Source organism: Antechinus flavipes, chromosome 5 (assembly GCF_016432865.1).
Source record: "Antechinus flavipes isolate AdamAnt ecotype Samford, QLD, Australia chromosome 5, AdamAnt_v2, whole genome shotgun sequence".
NCBI lineage: Eukaryota > Metazoa > Chordata > Mammalia > Dasyuromorphia > Dasyuridae > Antechinus > Antechinus flavipes.
This window is the reverse complement of record NC_067402.1, coordinates 194,006,672-194,025,621: the sequence shown is the minus strand read 5'-3', so window position 1 is coordinate 194,025,621 and position 18,950 is coordinate 194,006,672.

Below are 18,950 nucleotides of genomic sequence, written 5' to 3'. Positions count from 1 at the left end.
CACCACACATTCTGCTAAGCATAGTGGATACAGGGGAAAAGCAAAAATAGCCCCTGCCTTCAGGAGACTCACATTATAATAGGGGAGGACAACCCAAATAAATCAGAACATGGAAAATGAATGCAAAGGAGACAGAAGGTGACCAGAAAAGACCTCCTGTATAAAGTGATCCTGTATGAACTTCTAAGAATTGGAGGCTAAAAAGGAGAGCCTTTCAGGGATGGACAACAGACTGTTTAAGGGCAAAGTAATATGAAGTGGAATTTTGTGTGCAAGGAACAGTAAGGTGATGAGTAAGTAGAATTGATAATAAAGCCTGTACCAATGTCCAAGCCCTGTCTCTTCAGTGAGAAACCCTTTCCCAGAGATTTGCCTAATTTCCATGGCTTATAATACTGCTTTGGGAAGGGTTCCACTCTAGTAAGGTGGGAGTCCCATTTTTCGAAAGAGAGTTTTCATTCAACAAACTTGCAAACTTTCAGGACTTTGTCTCAACCTAACCTGAATTTAATAGAAAAATTAACATTTAAGAGCCAAGATCAGAATTTGATTTCAAGGAACTCAACAGGACAAATAGTTTATATGTTGCACATGGAAATGTATACCATATATTTAAGATTGACATCAGTAATTTGGTAGCTCAAAAGAAAGATTGGGGCAGAGTTGAGTATGATCTAATTCTAATAATCAAAACTGTCTAGGAAAAGGCAAAAATATATTATGCAAATGAGGTGCACAGGAAGAACCCATACAGATACATTTAGAGGGGAGAAGAGTTCAGAGTTCTAAAAACCTACTCATGGGTTAAATAGGGAATACTATATATATATATATATATATGTATGTATATATATATGTGTGTGTGTGTGTGTGTGTGTGTGTGTGTGTGTGTGTGTGTATGCCATGAAGTGTATAAAACCATCCAAAATTTATAAAGAAATAAGGAGGGAATAGGATAAGGTAGGGTATAGAAGAAAGTATAGATTTATGGCAGTGGGACAAGGTGTATAGATTAATAGCAAAGGGATAAAGAGGAAAGAAAAGGGGTGGGGCAGAAGATAAGGAAGAGGTTCATGGATGGAGGAATAGCAAGGCAAATTAAGGAGCAGAATTAAAATAGAAGAATTAGCAGGGATAGGAAATAAGAGATACAGAAATACTACCACAAGGATCAGGAGTAGAATTTTTTTTTTTTAAGTAGGTCTAGTATCATTCATCTTAGACAAAGTCAAATTTAAAAATTCAATCGAGAGGAAACTACATTATATGTCAGCTATATTAATATTGTTTTAGATGTGTGTTTACAAATAGGTAAATGCATATGTGTATATATATAAATACATATATATGTATCTGAATATATATATTAGTATGAATACATGTAGATCTATGAATGTATGTTTATATATATATATATGTGTGTGTGTGTGTGTGTGTGTGTGTGTATATATATATATATATATATGTATATGTAGGTGGGTCTCTGGGTGGGTATGAACGTGTGTGTGTGTGTGTGTGTATACTTATATATGTAATCTATATGTGTGTGTATATGTGAGTGTGTGTGTATGTATGCTTCTGTATATATAAATATATCTGTGCTTAATTGTAGACTAGTTGGGAGAGGTAGGGGGGATTAAAGGGGAAAAAAGAATAAAATAAACAGTGCACAGCAGAGAACAAAAGAATAACTTACAAGGAAGCAAAGATGGGCATTCATGAATATAAATTTTTTCTATTTTTATATATACTTTCTTGAAATAGAAATTTGTTATTATACATTTTGAATTCTCCCTGATGTTCTGTGGGCAGATGACAATTTTTGTTTTGTTTTGTTTTCTTTTTCCATTTCTGTCTTTCTTTTTTCTTTTTCTTTTTTTATTTTGTATTTATTTCAATAATATTTTTTAAAAAGAGAGCCTTTAAAGCCTTATTTTACTCTTTTTAATTCAAGATTTTTTTATAGTCAAGAAACAATATGTGACTTTTTATAAACAATATAACTATGAAGTTGTGAATCTTCTAAATAACTTTTAAAACATTCTTATTATATTTTTGTTCCTTTATTAAGAATGCCTTTAATATAGGTGGATTAGCCTCAAAAAAATTCTGTAGTGATACAAGGATAGGAATATGAATCAATAATTACTAATGTTTTCATGATAACTTTTTTTTCTGGAATGATAATATTGAGTTTATTATTTTGCTTTCTTTCAATTACATTGAAAATTAGTCCCTCAGTGTCCTCAGAATCACATCACTTACAGAAAGAATATCCTCTATGTATTCATGGTTTGTCCAGCTACTATTCCCATCTTTATTTTTTTGTAGTATAATTTTCAGTTTCTCAGACAGCACATTAGGGATCATGACATTCAAGTCTAAATGTTATGACTTCCTTCCAGTGATACACAGAATAATGTTATTAGTGAAATTAAAAGATCTCATCTACTTAATTTGGAAAAAAAAAAACAACCTTTCTTTCTAGTTTCATCCTAAAAGGCTCTTGAGGTATTGTGCATGAATTAGACCATTTATCAAGCAATTTTTAAATTTTCTTTCCCTTTTGTTGAGGAAGAAGATATATATGAAATATATTAGAATTAATTCAATTATGTAGTATTAAATACTAGCAGCTAGGGTCATCAGGAAAGGTCTCATGAGGGAGGAGGTATTTGAGTCTTACTTCAAGGAAAATTAATCATTCTAAGAAAAAGAAGTGAGGAGGAATTGTATTCTAGGCAAGGGGACCAAAGTTTACAAAGATCTTTCTGTGTGAGAAAGATCAAGACCACCAATTTGGATGGTTCATATGTTTAATAAAAGAGAAATGAACTATCCCTGGTTTCTTCAACCTATTCTCATGATGTAGATGAAAATATCTTCACCTTCTCTGAATACTCTCCAGTTTGGGAGCTGCTAGTGTATAGAATGCCAAGCCTAAATCCATTAAATCCTAAATTCAAATCTAACCTCAGACACTTACTAGTTTTTGTTTTAGGACAATACAACTATTTTCCAGGGTTCATTTCTTTGTCAGTTTCCTTTGAGGCAATTTTTGTGGACTTTTGAATTTGTTGATTCATTGATGTATTTTTATAATCCTCATAAATATTTATATTGAATGAATTAATACAACTCTCATTATGTATTTGCCATGTGAACTATTGTTTTAAGTACTGAGTACACAAATAGAATATTAAGGTTCTCAAGGAGCTCATATTCTAAAAGGGAAACCAACACATATAGGAAGTTTCAACTGGAAGTTAGACAGGAGGAAGGAAACTCAGTTAAAGACTTTTAGCATAAGCAGGTAAATAACACCAAAGTTATTAGTCACAAGATATCAGCTGTGGATCTCCATAAGTCCAGACATTTATATGAATAAATTTTCTAAGAAAAAGAAAAATTTAACACCTGATGAAGTAATATAAAAAAAAAGTTTGTAGATTCCCAAGACAGCATGGAACTATTGCAAGATATTAATGAGTAGCTTGAAAGAAAAATGAGACTTATGAAAGCAAAATTTATAACCTGCATAACAGAAATAATTGACAGAATGGAAACTTTTTTTTTTGGCTGAGGCAATTGGTGTTAAGTGACTTACCCAAAGTCATACAACTAGGAAGTGTTAAATGTTTGAGGACAAATTTGAAACTCAAGTCCTCCTGACTTCAGGACTGGTGCTCTATCCACTGTGCCATTTAGCTGCCCCCAGAATAGAAATTCTTGAATCCTCGGTGGTAAGTCTCCATAAAGGACAAAAAACAACACCACCAAAAAAAAAAAAAAACAAAAAAAAAAAAAAAAAAAAAAACCAAACAAAGAGCAACTGGTTGGGAATGCAAATAAGTAAAAGTAAAGTACAATTAGGAAGAAGAGAAGCAAAGGGCAGCAACATTAAGTGAGAATATAATATCTATACAAGCAAAACATATTGATATAGAAAGTAGGTTGTATAGAAACCATTTAAGTATTTTAGGTCTCTAAAAAAAGCATGGCAAGTTAAAAAAAAACAAAAAACCCTGAATACCATAGTACAAGAAATAACACAAGACAATTGCCCAGCTCTTTCCAGGAAACTAAATACTAATTGAAGGAATCTGCATATCACCTCCAAGAAAACAAAACAAAATGAAAATATTGCAAACTCCAAGAAACATGCTAGTTAAATTGAATAATTCTGGTATCAAATAACATATTCCATGGGTGATCAGAAGAAAGCATTTCAAATAGACCATCCAAAACCCACCAGGAACCACAGAAAATAATGTAAAAAAGTATTCCAAAGAACAAAAGAGCTCAAGATACAATCTTAGGTGACATACTCTGTGAACCTAAATCTATTAATGAAAAATAGATTAATATTCAATAAATAGAGGTTTCTATACATTATTACAAAGAAAAACAAATCTGAATGAATTATTTTCTTTTAAACATGTCGGACAATAGAAAAACAAGAAAGATAAATACAGCAACTAAAGACAGTAAGAGTAGCTAGATAACATTTATATAATACTTTAAGTTTTGTGACGTGCTTCATATACATTCTAATTTATTTGATAAAATAAAATTTAAACAATAAACTTATGAAATATTCCTGTTTTCCTGTTTACAGATGGAGGAATTGAAGTTCATGGTAGTTAAATGGATCGTACAGCTAATAATTATAAGATTTAAGGCAGAATTTGAACTCAGATTTTTTCTGACTCTAAATACAACACTATTTTCTGTGTCACCTAGCCATCTACAATAAAATAATAATAGAGACATTTAAGAAATTCCTTCTGTAAGTATACAAAGTGACATGGATAAGAGCAGAAATCAAAAAAAAAAAATTATGGTAGAAAAAAAAGACCTAAAGCAGCATGGCCAAATCTCATAGCTTCCCATTTACAAGTGAATAAATGGTTGAGAGCACAAAAAAAGTAGAGGAAGAAGATAGAAGGGTACTCCTAGGTTAACTATGAAGGAAAATGGCTTTTGTAATCTCTCTAAAAGAAGATAAAATACAGGAGAATGAGTTAGGAAGCAAAAGGAGGGATTGAAATAGAAGGAAAGAAAAGGAGAAATCTTATTTCAGTGAGTCAGTGAAGAACTCTCTTATGGGGCAAGAGAAACCCAGAAAGGAATTTTACAGTATGGGAGACTCACCAACATTTTTGCTAATTATTTTCACTATAGAGATGAGAAATTCTGCCATTTGTTCCTTTATAACTTCTTTCAAATTTTTAATTTTGCTCTTGAAACATTTTGGAATATCCTATCATTGGTATGCTCTTTGGGGGAATTCACAAGGTCATGTGTTTCATTAGATGTTTGTTCAGTTTCCTTTGTCTTGCAGCATTTATTTAAAAATGATAGCCATTTCTATTTTGTTATTACAAGCAAAATAAATGGATGAAATTTCATATTTGATTTTCTTGATCCTGAATTTATATTATTACTGTCAATGTGTTAACACAAATACCTAAATATATATTCTTTTTGATTTCCTTTTAAAAGAGAAAAAATTTAGAAATGATCTTTGGGGGCAACTATGTGGCACAGTGGATAGAGCACCAGCCCTGAAGTCAGGAGGACCTAAATTCAAATCTGCTCTCAGACACTTAACACTTCCTAGCTGTATGACCCTGGGCAAGTCACTTAACCCCAATTGCCTCAGAAAAACAATAACAACAAAACAATTAAAAAAAAAAAAGAAATGATCTTTGATGTTGGCTTAAGAAAATTGAAAGATAATTCTTCATTTTCATAAGTTATTGCCCACCAAATACAATAGTAATGTTCCTCTCTTAAATAACTAGTCAGTATTTATCATCTTTCTATTATACTACGTTCTGTTTGATTACTTTTGCTTCTCTTCATCCTTTCATTCTTCTTTTTCAGACTTGAGTGCTATGGCTCCCTATGTACTTGAAGATCTTTCTGTATGACTATGAAGTGTCAAATTTGCAGGTTTTTATGAACTCATCTTCTAACTTAGGTTCTTGTTTACTTTTGAGTCACAAATGAAACTGATCTATAGCTTTGTCTTCAGTTTGGTTACTCAAATGAATGTTTCTTCTGTAATTTTCCAGTTCTTCCTCAACTTTCCTTTTGATTAATGTCTCATGACAAATGCCACTTCTTCCTGTTTTGTTGCTCAGAGGAATGATTTCAGCAATACCATCATCATTTTTTAAAATTTAATAGCATTTTCCTTTAACATGTAAAAACAATTTTCAACATTCATTTTTTGAAAAATTTTGGGTTCCACATTTTTCTCTTTCCTTCTCTCCTTCCCAAGATGACAAGCAAACTGATAATCACTCTTGTCAAGAGCCTAGACACTTTAATATATCCTCTTTTGTAACAAAGCAAATCCTTTGTTTTCACTATCCAAGGCGTGCTTTAAAATGCTATCATACCTTTGTCTTTTTTTCCCTATTCTTTCAGATTCTTTTGCCTATTTTTAAAGATTTGCTTTTGTTCTTTTTTTGGAGTTTTTCTTCTTTTTTGATGAACCTTTCTGTTTTCTCTCAACATTGGCAATCATGGTTTGATTTCTTTCATATTAATAAACAAATCAGATATATAATTCTAGCCTTCTGCTATACTCACCTTCAACTCTGGGTCAGCAAATTTTATCTTCTGAAAAGCTTGAGTCAGGAGGAAGCACACCTACAGACTGTATCCAGCAGAAAGCATGCCTGTGGATTTTCTGGACAAACATGGATATAGAAAGGCAGTCACTCAATACCAGAAGCAGCTATTGTAGTAGAAAAAGGACCAGCTACGGACTCAAGAATGAGTCAGCCTGATCTGTGAGTCCAACTGAGCAAAGATGATCAGCAGGGAGCTTCATGAGGACCCCACAAAGAGAAAAAGGATACCCTGTAATACTAGAGTTGAGAGTTGTCTTGGTCACATGTGTTTCCTTTGATTTCTTCACTATCATAATGCCCCCTCTTCCCATAGGTGTAATGTATCTATAAGAGAGTGTAGTATGCCCCAAGTTTATGGGAGCAAAGTGGATTGCTTGTAAATACTGCTTTTATTCTGCGACCTTAGTAAAAACTTTTGTTTTGAGCTATTCATGTGTACTAAGTATCCAGTTCCATTCCTCCTACACATACACTGAAGGGACTTTTTAGCTCATAAGATCATAGGGTCATATATTTAGAGTTTGAACATATTTTAGAAGTCAATTCCCTCACTTTAAAGATGAGGAAACAAAGGCCTAATGAATAGAAATGATTTGTTCCACAACTTTTATGTATTAGAGTTATGATTTGAACACAAATTTTTCTAATCTCAGATCCAGAACTCTATTTTCTATGTTAGGGGCTTTTTAGATGTCTAGTATCCCTTGACCTGATAGTAGCCATTCCCCTCTGCAATCTAATTTATGAATATGCATTCAAGTTGGGAAATAATCCACATCAGGTGCTACACAAGAAAAGAATAGCTCTACCTTTTTTTTTCCTCCTTATTTTCAACAATCACATTTACTCCCAAAAAACTCCTTGCCCTCCTTTGTCCTCCTCTGTCCCCCAACATAAGTTTAAAAAGCCTTTTTCGTAACCTTAACTTCTCTCAACAGTCTTAGCTCAAACTCAATGTAAGCCCTTCTGACATAGCTTTTTCAAGGATCATACCATGCTCTTATGGTTATCCTGTATTGGCTGGTTTTGCTTTCATCTTTAATTCCTATCTTTTCAAAATCTGTATAGGTGAGTTCCTTGTTCCTCTTCATCAGAACTATTTCTCTTTGTGTCTTCAGAATTTCATTCTTGAAAGTTTCCCATAACTCCTGGATCAACTTCCCCTATAGCATTTTAGAATTAAGATACTTAATTTTTCTCTTTGAATTTGAATTCTGCTTTCCCCAAATCTAATGTGCATGACAAGTTACACCCACTTTTTTCCTTTCTTACAACACAAACACTAGCAGGGAATGGTCATTCCTTCCCCCTTCTCCCAAGTTTCCCCTCATTCTCCACTCTGCCAGCCAATTCTTCCCTATTAAAGAGAATCAGATTCAGAAGAGAATTTCCCTTTACATATCCTTTGCCTTTTGAAGGAATTCATTATCACAAAGGTAAATCAAGAAGTTATTTATTAGCCAGCCACTCTGCTTTTGGTAAAGAAAAATTTCCAGCAGATATTTGAATAACTGAAGTCTCTCAACTTTCTTACCCATCATATATCTCTCAAATTAATTCACTTCCTCTCTATCCAAAAGGTTCATTGTAATATGCTCATGACAAAATTGCTTTGATCTCTCCCCTTTCATTGATCATTACTCAAACGCTTTCCATACTGAGTAGAGATGTTTACCCTATACTAAATGGTCCCCAAATAGTAAGCTTTTTGAGTTTTTAGATTGGCTTTTGATCACTTTTTTGTTTTTTTCCTCCCTTCCAGGCTTCAGGGAATTATAGAATGCTGGATAGTTAGAACTAAAGAAAGGCTTTACTAAAAGAATAACTTGCTCGCCATCAGAACTGTCCAAAAAGAAAATGGACCCCCTCACTAGGGATAATTTTACCACTTGTCAATTCATTGCAGAAGGGGATCTATGTTCAGATACTGTAGAAGATAACTTTCTGAGATCCCTTCCAACTCAGAGATTCTATCAAACTAAGCCATCTAGTCCAGTGATGTGACGTTAGTTCAGCTCTCTCTAAATCCTGGTTTCCTCAAATCTAACATGCATGGCACCCACTTTTTTCCCCTTCTTTACAACCCAAACACTAAGAGAGAATAACTCTTCATTCTGCCTTTTCTCAACTTTCCCATAATTCCTCACTTTGCCAACCAATTCTTCTTTGTCATTGAGAATTAGATTTCCCTTTATGGTATCCTTTGCTTTGTGAAGGATTTCATTAGCACTGGGGCAAGTCAAGAAGTTATCTATATGGAGAAGATTTGGTTGTAGGTAGTGTAGGTTAAAAAGTGTAGATAAAAAGAAATATATGATTCTATATGAGAGTACTAAACTTCGGGCAAGTCTACTCATGTACTACTTCTAACACTCACTAGCACATAAGAGCTAAGAGTAACCTCATAGTCTCATTTATTCTATTTTTACTGACTGCTTACTACAATATCTCAAGTGGATATCCTTTGTTTCTTTAAAGGCATCTATCTAATATGGTGATACCAACTGCTATCTAAAGTATTTTTTTAATACCTCCAATTCTGGGGAATTTTTCCTTCTATCAAGATTAAATCTGCTGATTTTAATCTCTTTGATGTTTCTGTTGTTGTTATTATTATTATTTGCCTTTTTTTAAAGGCAATTAGGCATGGACCCACACTTAACACCATATACCAAGATAAGATCAAAATGGGTCCATGACCTAGGCATAAAGAACGAGATTATAAATAAATTAGAGGAACAGAGGATAGTTTATCTCTCAGACTTGTGGAGGAGAAAGAAATTTGTGACCAAAGATGAACTAGAGACCATTACTGATCACAAAATAGAAAATTTTGATTACATCAAATTAAAAAGCCTTTGTACAAATAAAACTAATGCAAACAAGATTAGAAGGGAAGCAACAAACTGGGAAAACATCTTCACAGTTAAAGGTTCTGATAAAGGCCTCATTTCCAAAATATATAGAGAACTGACTCAAATTTATAAGAAATCAAGCCATTCTCCAATTGATAAATGGTCAAAGGATATGAACAGACAATTTTCAGAGGATGAAATTGAAACTATTACCACTCATATGAAAGAGTGTTCCAAATCATTATTGATCAGAGAAATGCAAATTAAGACAACTCTGAGATACCACTACACACCTGTCAGATTGGCTAAGATGACAGGAAAAAATAATGATGAATGTTGGAGGGGATGCGGGAAAACTGGGACACTAATGCATTGTTGGTGGAGTTGTGAGCGAATCCAACCATTCTGGAGAGCAATCTGGAATTATGCCCAAAAAGTTATCAAATTGTGCATACCCTTTGATCCAGCAGTGTTTCTATTGGGCTTATACCCCAAAGAGATACTAAAGAAGGGAAAGGGACCTGTATGTGCCAAAATGTTTGTAGCAGCCCTATTTGTAGTGGCTAGAAACTGGAAAATGAATGGATGCCCATCAATTGGAGAATGGCTGGGTAAATTGTGGTATATGAATGTTATGGAGTATTAGTGTTTTGTAAGAAATGACCAGCAGGATGAATACAGAGAGGACTGGCGAGACTTACATGAACTGATGCTAAGTGAAATGAGCAGAACCAGGAGATCATTATACACTTCGACAACGATATTGTATGAGGATGTATTTTGATGGAAGTGGATTTCTTTGACAAAGAGACCTAACTGAGTTTCAATTGATAAATGACAGACAAAAGCAGCTACACCCAAAGAAAGAACACTGGGAAACGAATGTGAACTATCTACATTTTTGTTTTTCTTCCCGGGTTATTTATACCTTCTGAATCCAATTCTCCCTGTGCAACAAGAGAACTGTTCAGTTCTGCAAACATATATTGTATCTAGAATATACTGCAACATATCCAACATATACAGGACTGCTTGCCATCTAGGGGAGGGGGTGGAGGGAGGGAGGGGAAAAATCGGAACAGAAACGAATGCAAGGGATAATGTTGTAAAAAAAATTACCCTGGCATGGATTCTGTCAATATAAAGTAATTATTAAATAAAAATTTTTAAAAAATAAAGGCAATTAGGGTTAAGTGACTTGCCCAGGGTCACACAGCTAGAAAATGTCAAATGTCTGAAGCCAAATTTGAACTCAGGTCCTCCTGACTTCAGGGCTGGTATTCTATCCACCTAGCTGCCCCAACTGTTATAATTATGATAGTAAACTTAATCGATGTATGATGTATACATTCTAACTACTCTATTGTCACTCTCCTTCTTCTTGAGTCTCTCTATTCCCTGAGATAACAATTTTTGAAGAATATTACAAAAACTTAGTTGATAAAGCAGCAGCAGGATTTGAGAGGATTGATTCCAATTATGAAAGTTCTATTGTGAGTAAAATATTGTCAAACACCACCATACACTACAGAGAAATCTTTCATGAAAGGAAGCATTAATGTGACAAACTCCCTTGTTATCTTATTTTAAGAAATTGCCACAGCTACCCCCACCCCCAACCTTTAACACCATCATCACGATCAGTCAACAGTCATAACATCAAGGTGAGACCCTCCATGAACAAAAAGAATGAAATTCTTTGAAGGCTTAGATGATGGTTGGCATTTTTTAACAATAAAATATTTAATTTTTAGACATAATACTGTTGTACACTTAAGAGATTGCAGTCTAATGTAAACAGTTTTTATATGCGCTGGGAAACAAAATGACTTGTGTAACTCACTTTATTGATACATTCATTTTATTGTAGCAGTCTGGAACTAAATCTGCAATATCTCTGAGATATGCCGATACATAGAATAAACTAAAAAGAAATTCAATCAACTGCTTCTCTATAAAAGCATTTATCTCTAATCATCTCTTCTCAGTTGACAATCACACTCTCTTCCAGTTCATGGGAAAGGAGTCAGGAAATGGACATTTACCCTCTTTGTCTGAATCATGGATGAAAAGAAAAACAAACCTCAGATCATCAGGATTGGTAATAACTGATAGAATCCTGATTGTGCTGGCCTTCAATCATCTTACTTTTGCTGCAGGCTCTAACAGTCTCCTAATAGCTTGGAAGCTTCTGAACATAGCCTCTCTCCATGTGGGGACTCCAGTCTCTCTCAGTTGTTCCTGTCTCTTTCTCTTCCCAGGAAAACAGACATCATACTTATCTTATTCTATGACTTTTGATCGTGGTCCCCATGCAAAGAAAGGAAGGGTAATCAATTTCCCTTGCCAAAATCATTGGACATTGCCAATCTTTTTCTCTTGCTGAACCATTTCCTGAGGCTCAGAGGAAAGCAGTAATTCATAGAAAGCAAGCTCAAGAATAGCGACTGATGACATATCCCACCCTGTCCTCTCATCCCGACTTTTCTCTTTTCCCAATTCCTTCAACCTGTTGGAATAGTTCAGCTCTCTTGTGTTCTATCTCCCTTAAACTCTGTCTAGCTTGCCATTGTCCTCCCTAAAACATAGCTTTTAGACCCAAAGCTATAATCTAGATGTGATCTGACCAAGAAAAAATTGAGCACAGCTATTATTCCTATGTCCTATATATTATACCTCTGTGAAAACAAGCCAAAATCTAACATGACCTTAGCTAATATGATTAATGGTTGATAGTGATTGATATGATTAGCTTTGTTGGCCACAGTGTTACATATATGACTCACATGGAAGAGTTGCAATCCAATAAAAAACTCAGATCTTTCTCCTCACAAACTACTTTCCTATCATATATGTCCCAATTTGTACTCTTCCATGGCCCTCTGATAGATATACAGATATAGATATTTATTTGTTTATTTATCAAATATTAAATTATTGAAGGAAGGGAATAAGCATTTATTAAACAATATGTACCAGGCACTGTGCTAATTACTTTACAAATATTATCTCATTAGATTCTCACAACAGCCCTGTAACCTAGGTGCATTTATGATCCTCATTTTACAGTTGAGGAAACTGAGGCAGACAGATTCACATCCAGAGCTCTATCCACTTTATCACCTAAATGCCTTTAGGTATTACTCTTCTTCAGACTTCATTCTTTATTTAGAAATCCTCCCTTTCCTTGTTCTTTTACTTCTACTTACAGATTCTTTACTATTGAATTGCTTGCTTGTTTCCACACTTGAAACACTCGTTTCCTGCAGACCATTACATTATACTTTGCACATACACAGTTCTCAGAAAAGACAAGAAAGTATTCCCTAGAACACCAGAGGAGCAGAATTTTAGACACTTAATTAATTTTTTTTCTGGACTCCATTTCTACATATGTGCTATAGTACAACATAAGAAAGGGTTAGGAGAAAAGCAGGCAAGGTTGCAGAAGGGACTCATCTCTTGAAAAATCATGGTATTGATACCCCTGTAGATACCTGTTAAGCATTATATTTAATGTATGTATATCATATAATATATTTATATAATATTACATATATGTTATATATAACATTACATAGATACATATACACATATACAATATATTCATATATTACACATAACATATAAGTAATAATATAATTTATATATTTATTAATGATTTTATATTATGTATACTTACATATAATATATATATAATAATATATATTTAATGCTAAATATAATCAAAAATATTTTTAAAGCAATTTACCTCTCTGATGCTCCATTTCCTCTTTTGCAAAATGGGGAGAAAAAACTTGCTCTTCCTATTCACAGGCTTGATGTGAAAAAAGCACTTTGCAACAAACTTTAGAGTTACAGAAAAGATAGGACAGATCTTAAAGATTTGATTGAAAAGAGACAAAGGCTTTCTTTAGCCTTCGTTGTATGAAAACAGATGGCCACAAGAGGGCGTGAGGAAATCAGGAATGCAAAAGAGGGAGTTTACTGGATTTTCATTCTCTGTAACTGGGTGGTCAGTCATTAATTAGGAAAGGAGGAAGGAAGACTTCCTAAGTTGGGGCCTTTTGGCATCAAGAAAAATTCAAGGTCAGTCTGAAAAGTACTATAATAATCAAGTGGCTCTGTGAACCCCTCAATACAAACAATTCCTCCAAAGAAACAGATCACAGCCCATTCTTGAGTACCCATTCTGTGCAACTCTTGTATGTCCATCAAATAGCAAAGTACTTAGTCTGTGACAGCCAGGCTGTTGAAAGTACAACAAATTCCATTTTTGCAAGGATTGTCATTTTAATGGAAATACAAAAAATATAATAGTAAAATAAATAGATACAAACATATACTAAATATTTCAAGGTAGTTTGGGAAAGAGGCAGGGATAAGAAAAGCAAGTTTAGACTGATTCTTGAGAGCCTATTGTTAAATGTTCAATGTGAATATTTACACCTGTAAATGTTAGAAATCACAGCTTCATTTACTTCATTTATTGCTTTGTTGATTGTTCATTCTTAAGAAAGTGATGAAGACAATGTTAGCAATGTAGACTGAATTTAAAAGGTCTTCTGTACATTCCCCCCCCAAAAAAAGCTGGTTGTTAAACACTTACATCTCCCAAACATGTCTCCCAAACATGTTCCAAGAGACTCTGGTATCATATATGTTCCCTCAAAGATAGCTCTTGCATGAACTTCTAATTTCACAATTAAGCTATGTTTTGTCATTGTTTTCTCTACTAATTAATAGAACCTCTTAAAAATTGTCAAAGATTCTGCTCAAAACCAAATAAGTACAAATACATATATGATATGACAGGGCTTTTGGAACATAAAGATGCCCTGTGTTTCCCACCACATAGATTAGAGGAACCTCTTTTGATTGGTTGCCTAACTGAAAAAAGTTACATCTTAAAAAACTAGTAAGACTATGAATCAAATGTATAAGAATAAAAATCATTCCATAACTGATAGTCAAAGGATATAAAAAGGAGTTTTCCAATGAAGAAATCAAAACAATTTATAGTTATATGAAAAAGTGTTCTAAATCACTATTGATGGGGTAGCTAGATGGCACAGTAGATAGAGCACTGGCCCTGAAAATCAGGAGGACCTGAGTTTAAATGCAACCTCAGACACTTAATACTTCGTAGCTGTGTGACCCTGGGCAAGTCATTGAACCCCAATTGCCTCAGCAAAAAAAAAAAAAATCATTATTGATTAGAGAAATGCAAATTAGGACCATCTTGAGATATCATTTTGCACCTATAAGATTGGATAACACGATTGAAGGAGAAAGCGAAAAATGCTGGAGGGCATGTAGAAAAATTGGGATACTAATTCATGTTGGTGAAATTGTAAACTAAATCAGTTATTTTGGAGAATAATCTGGAATTATGCCCGTAAACTGCCTATACTTTTGACCTAGCTATACCACTACTAAGTCTGTTTTCAAAGATGATTAGGGAAAAGGAGAAGAACCTATGTGTTTTAAAATATTTATAGCAGCTCTTTTTATGGGACAAAGAACTGGAAATTGTGGGAATGCTCATCATTTGGGGAATGGCTGAACAAGTTGTAGTATATGATTATAATGCATTACTATTATGCTCTAAGAAATGATAAGCTTGATGATCTTAGAAAACCACAGATAGACTTGCACAAAATAATGAAATGTCAAGTGAGCAGAACCAAGAGAACACTTTATATGGTAACAGCAATATTGTTTTAAGAACAACTTTAAGCAAATAAGTTATTTTCACTATTATAAATACCCAAATTAAGTACAAAGAAAGGAAGATAATACCTGCATCCAGAGAAAGAACTGACAAATAGAAGTATGTATAGAATGGTTTTATACATATATACACACACACATACATATTTATGTCTAATGGTAGCAATTTCTAGGGCAGGGTGGTGAAAAAAGAAATTTACATGATAATTTTAATATATATTTAAAAGGAACAGCAAGTTGTATACAACAGATTTGCAGTTAATGTGCAATCATCTCTTTTTATTATATTATATTATGGAAATGCTTTTTATTCCATAAATTAAAAATTAAATAAATAAAACTAAAAACAAAAACTAGTAAGACTGTGATACCATTGATTTTTCCAGTTTGCTCTTTCGGCTAGAGCACTTTCATGTATACATGTACCTGCTGTATCTACAGATCATAGGTTATCTATAGCATGGATACCCGGAACTAAGTCTGTAAGAGGGGAAGGACTTCATTCCCCTGCTCTTCCTAGTTTTTAACCTGACTCCAAGAAATGGGCTTGGAGGTGATTGTTTCTTTTCTCTTTTATATGTCCTTCTCATTTCAGTTGTCAGCAGTGACCAGACTGGAAATTCAAGCTATGGCAATCTGGGAGCCAAGATCCCAGATGGATGGTACAGCCACTCAATCCAGCAGATGTCCCGAGAAGCCATGGGACTTGGGCCTCAAGTTTGAGGGGCTTTTGGACTTGGGATGGAACTCTGCTCTATAGGAATAGAGCTTTCCCTTCTTCCCATTGACTGAGGTGGCACAAGGTTGGGTTGGAGGAGAAAATTATGCTTCATACCCTTTGAACTAGCAGTGTTTCTACTGGGTCTGTATCCTAAAGAGATCATAAAAGAGGGAAAAGGACTCATTTGTGCAAAAATGTTTGTAGCAGCTCTTTTTGTAGTGGCAAGAATTGGGAAATGAGAAGACACCTATCAATTGGGGAATGGCTGAATACTTTGTGGTATATGAATATTATGGAATATTATTGCCCTGTAAAAAATGATGAACAAAAGCCTAGAAAGGTTTACACAAACTGATACTAATGAAAACAAGCAGAACCAGGAATACATTATATATAGTACCAGCAAGAATGTACGATGATCAGCTATGAAAGACTTGGTTCTTCTCAGTAATTCAGTGATCCAAAGTAATCTCAATAAACTCTGACATCCACATCCAGAGAGAGAAGTATGGAGATTGAATGTCTATCAACACATACTAGGTTCACTTTTTTTTCCTTTTCTTCTGTTTTCTTTGTGTCTCATGGTTTTTCCTTTTCTTTCTGATTTTTCTCTCCTAACATGATTCATAAGGAAATATGTTTTTAAATGAATGTAATTAATTTTTAAAGGAAAAAATTATGCTTCCCAAGGATTATGAGAGTAAGCTTATATATTTATGATTATACTTTTGAGGTGATTATTTTGTAAACCAATCTGACCCTATTGGTGTTTAAATAGAACTGGGGTATAGGAGACTATTTGTAAAATTGAGGAAACAGTATTGTAGGGGCTACAATCATTGTCAGCCTAGATACCTATCATCTCTATAAAGTATACAAGAGAATCCTGAGTTTGAGATGAAACTTCTACAAAATGATAGCCAGGGCTACAAAGATAGTTTTGTCAGAAAGGTACTAGAATCTAGGGGTAGCAGAAAAGTTTCATTTATAGTAAATGGCACATAAACAGACACTTGAAGAAAACTATAATATAAAATATAAAGAGAATGAGGTAAGAAAGTAATGGATTCTGGACAAATGCAGATAGAAATGGGAGAGACAATGATAGGTAGTTTACTATGACTGGCTTGTAGTGTGTGTTTGCAGAAGAATAGTGCATAAAAATATCATAAAGGTAGTTTGAGGATAGGCTTAAATGCTACACATAAGAGTTTATACTTGATCCTAGAGATAATAGGGAGCCAGTGGAACTTATTGAGCAACATGCTCAGACAATGCTTTAGGAAAATTAGGAAATAATTTCAATAGTCCCCTGAGTGATGAGGAAAAACTAAACTAAAATGGTGACTGTATGGACAGTGAGAAGAGGATGGATGTAAGAGAAGGTAGAGACAATAGGATTTGGCAGTTGCTGGTATATGTGAGATGAGTGAGAGTGAGTTGTTGAGGATGACACTGAGGTTGCAAACCTGGGTCCCTGGAAGGGTAGTGGTACCCACAGAGGCTTATGGAACTTTCTTTAAAGTCAGACCATCTATTTCCTGACTTGGCACGCCCCATTGTGTACTCTCCTTTTTAATTCTCAGAATTATTCTTTTGCTTTTAATCACCCTCCTCTATCTATTCCTGGAATTATTTCTTTCAATGCTTTTATAATAAATCCAATCCCATTAAGATTACTATTCCCAGAAAAATAATGCTTGCCCTGCTTCCCATGCCATTCTAATTTTGTGCTTTAATTATTTGCTGTACTTTAGTGTTGATCAACTTTTTTGGAGCACTATCTCAAGGACACACCCTAATCTAAAAGACCTCAAAACATTCTGTAATGCTTGCGCATGATTGGATTGTTGTGTAATATTGAAGGCTGATTGGTCTAAGACCTGAGTTTTGGGACTCATGCTACTACACAAATGCCCACACTTACAGTCACCTTGTTTTAAAAGAGGTCTTGAACAAAGTTAAGGGAACAAAAGAGTCTCCAATGGTAGCCTGCTGTATCCCAAGGGAGAATATAACACCACCAAGAGCAGTAATATTGCATCCTTTAATTATCCAAATGTGAAGGTAACCTGAAGTGAAGTATATAACATGTTTTTGTTGGGGCCTATAAAACATCCTCAGTCAACTGAGTGGTGAATGTTAATTCTGTCCTTGGATCAGACTTAAATTAGAACACAAAGTCTTCTTAAACTAGCATACTCCCCAGGACCATGTTTTTCATTTTCCATAATCCAAGCTAATAAATTTGATAAATTAATTGGTGCTAAAGTATAAAGAGATACTAATAGGTTGAATCTGATGCCCCTCAGATAATATATTTGCATTTCCTCAGGAGTCTATTAATCTATTTAGATTCTAATGGGTGATTAATATTAGAAGCATAATACTTTGGTACTGTTCTTTGCGTTTGCTTTTAAATATAGAATTCCTGTCAATAGGAGAGAAAGAGTGATGTAGAAATATCAGTCGATATTATTAGGACAATGGAAGTGATGTTTTTATAAGAAAAAAAACAACTTTGATGAGTAGTACAGTCCACCTTAGCAACTATCATAGGCAGAAAGATATAAGTTCTATCCCTCCTATTGTGAATCATATTGTAATAATCCTTCCTGAATCATACTGTGGAATATTCCACAACCTCTCTTACTAAAATCAAGATTTATCAACTATCCCAGTAGAAAAGTCTTCCTAACATCCCTATCAATTTAAGTAAAATTTGTTTACTTTTATTTTGTTCTCAGAAAGATGTAGACTGGGCTTGATATGAATATGTGGTAGGAAAAAGCAAACAAACAAAAAACCTTGAGCCTTCTCAGTAGGGCTATGAGCCATCCCCAAGTCTCTTCTCCCTTCATTACTTACAATACAAAATCCCTGCCCCTAAGTCTCCTCTTTTTTAAAGATAAATAAATCTTGTATTTGAGTCCTTCTTTCTAAATTTGATTTTCCTATTTTTATCCCTTTAAATGAGAGGCAGCATGTTGTGGT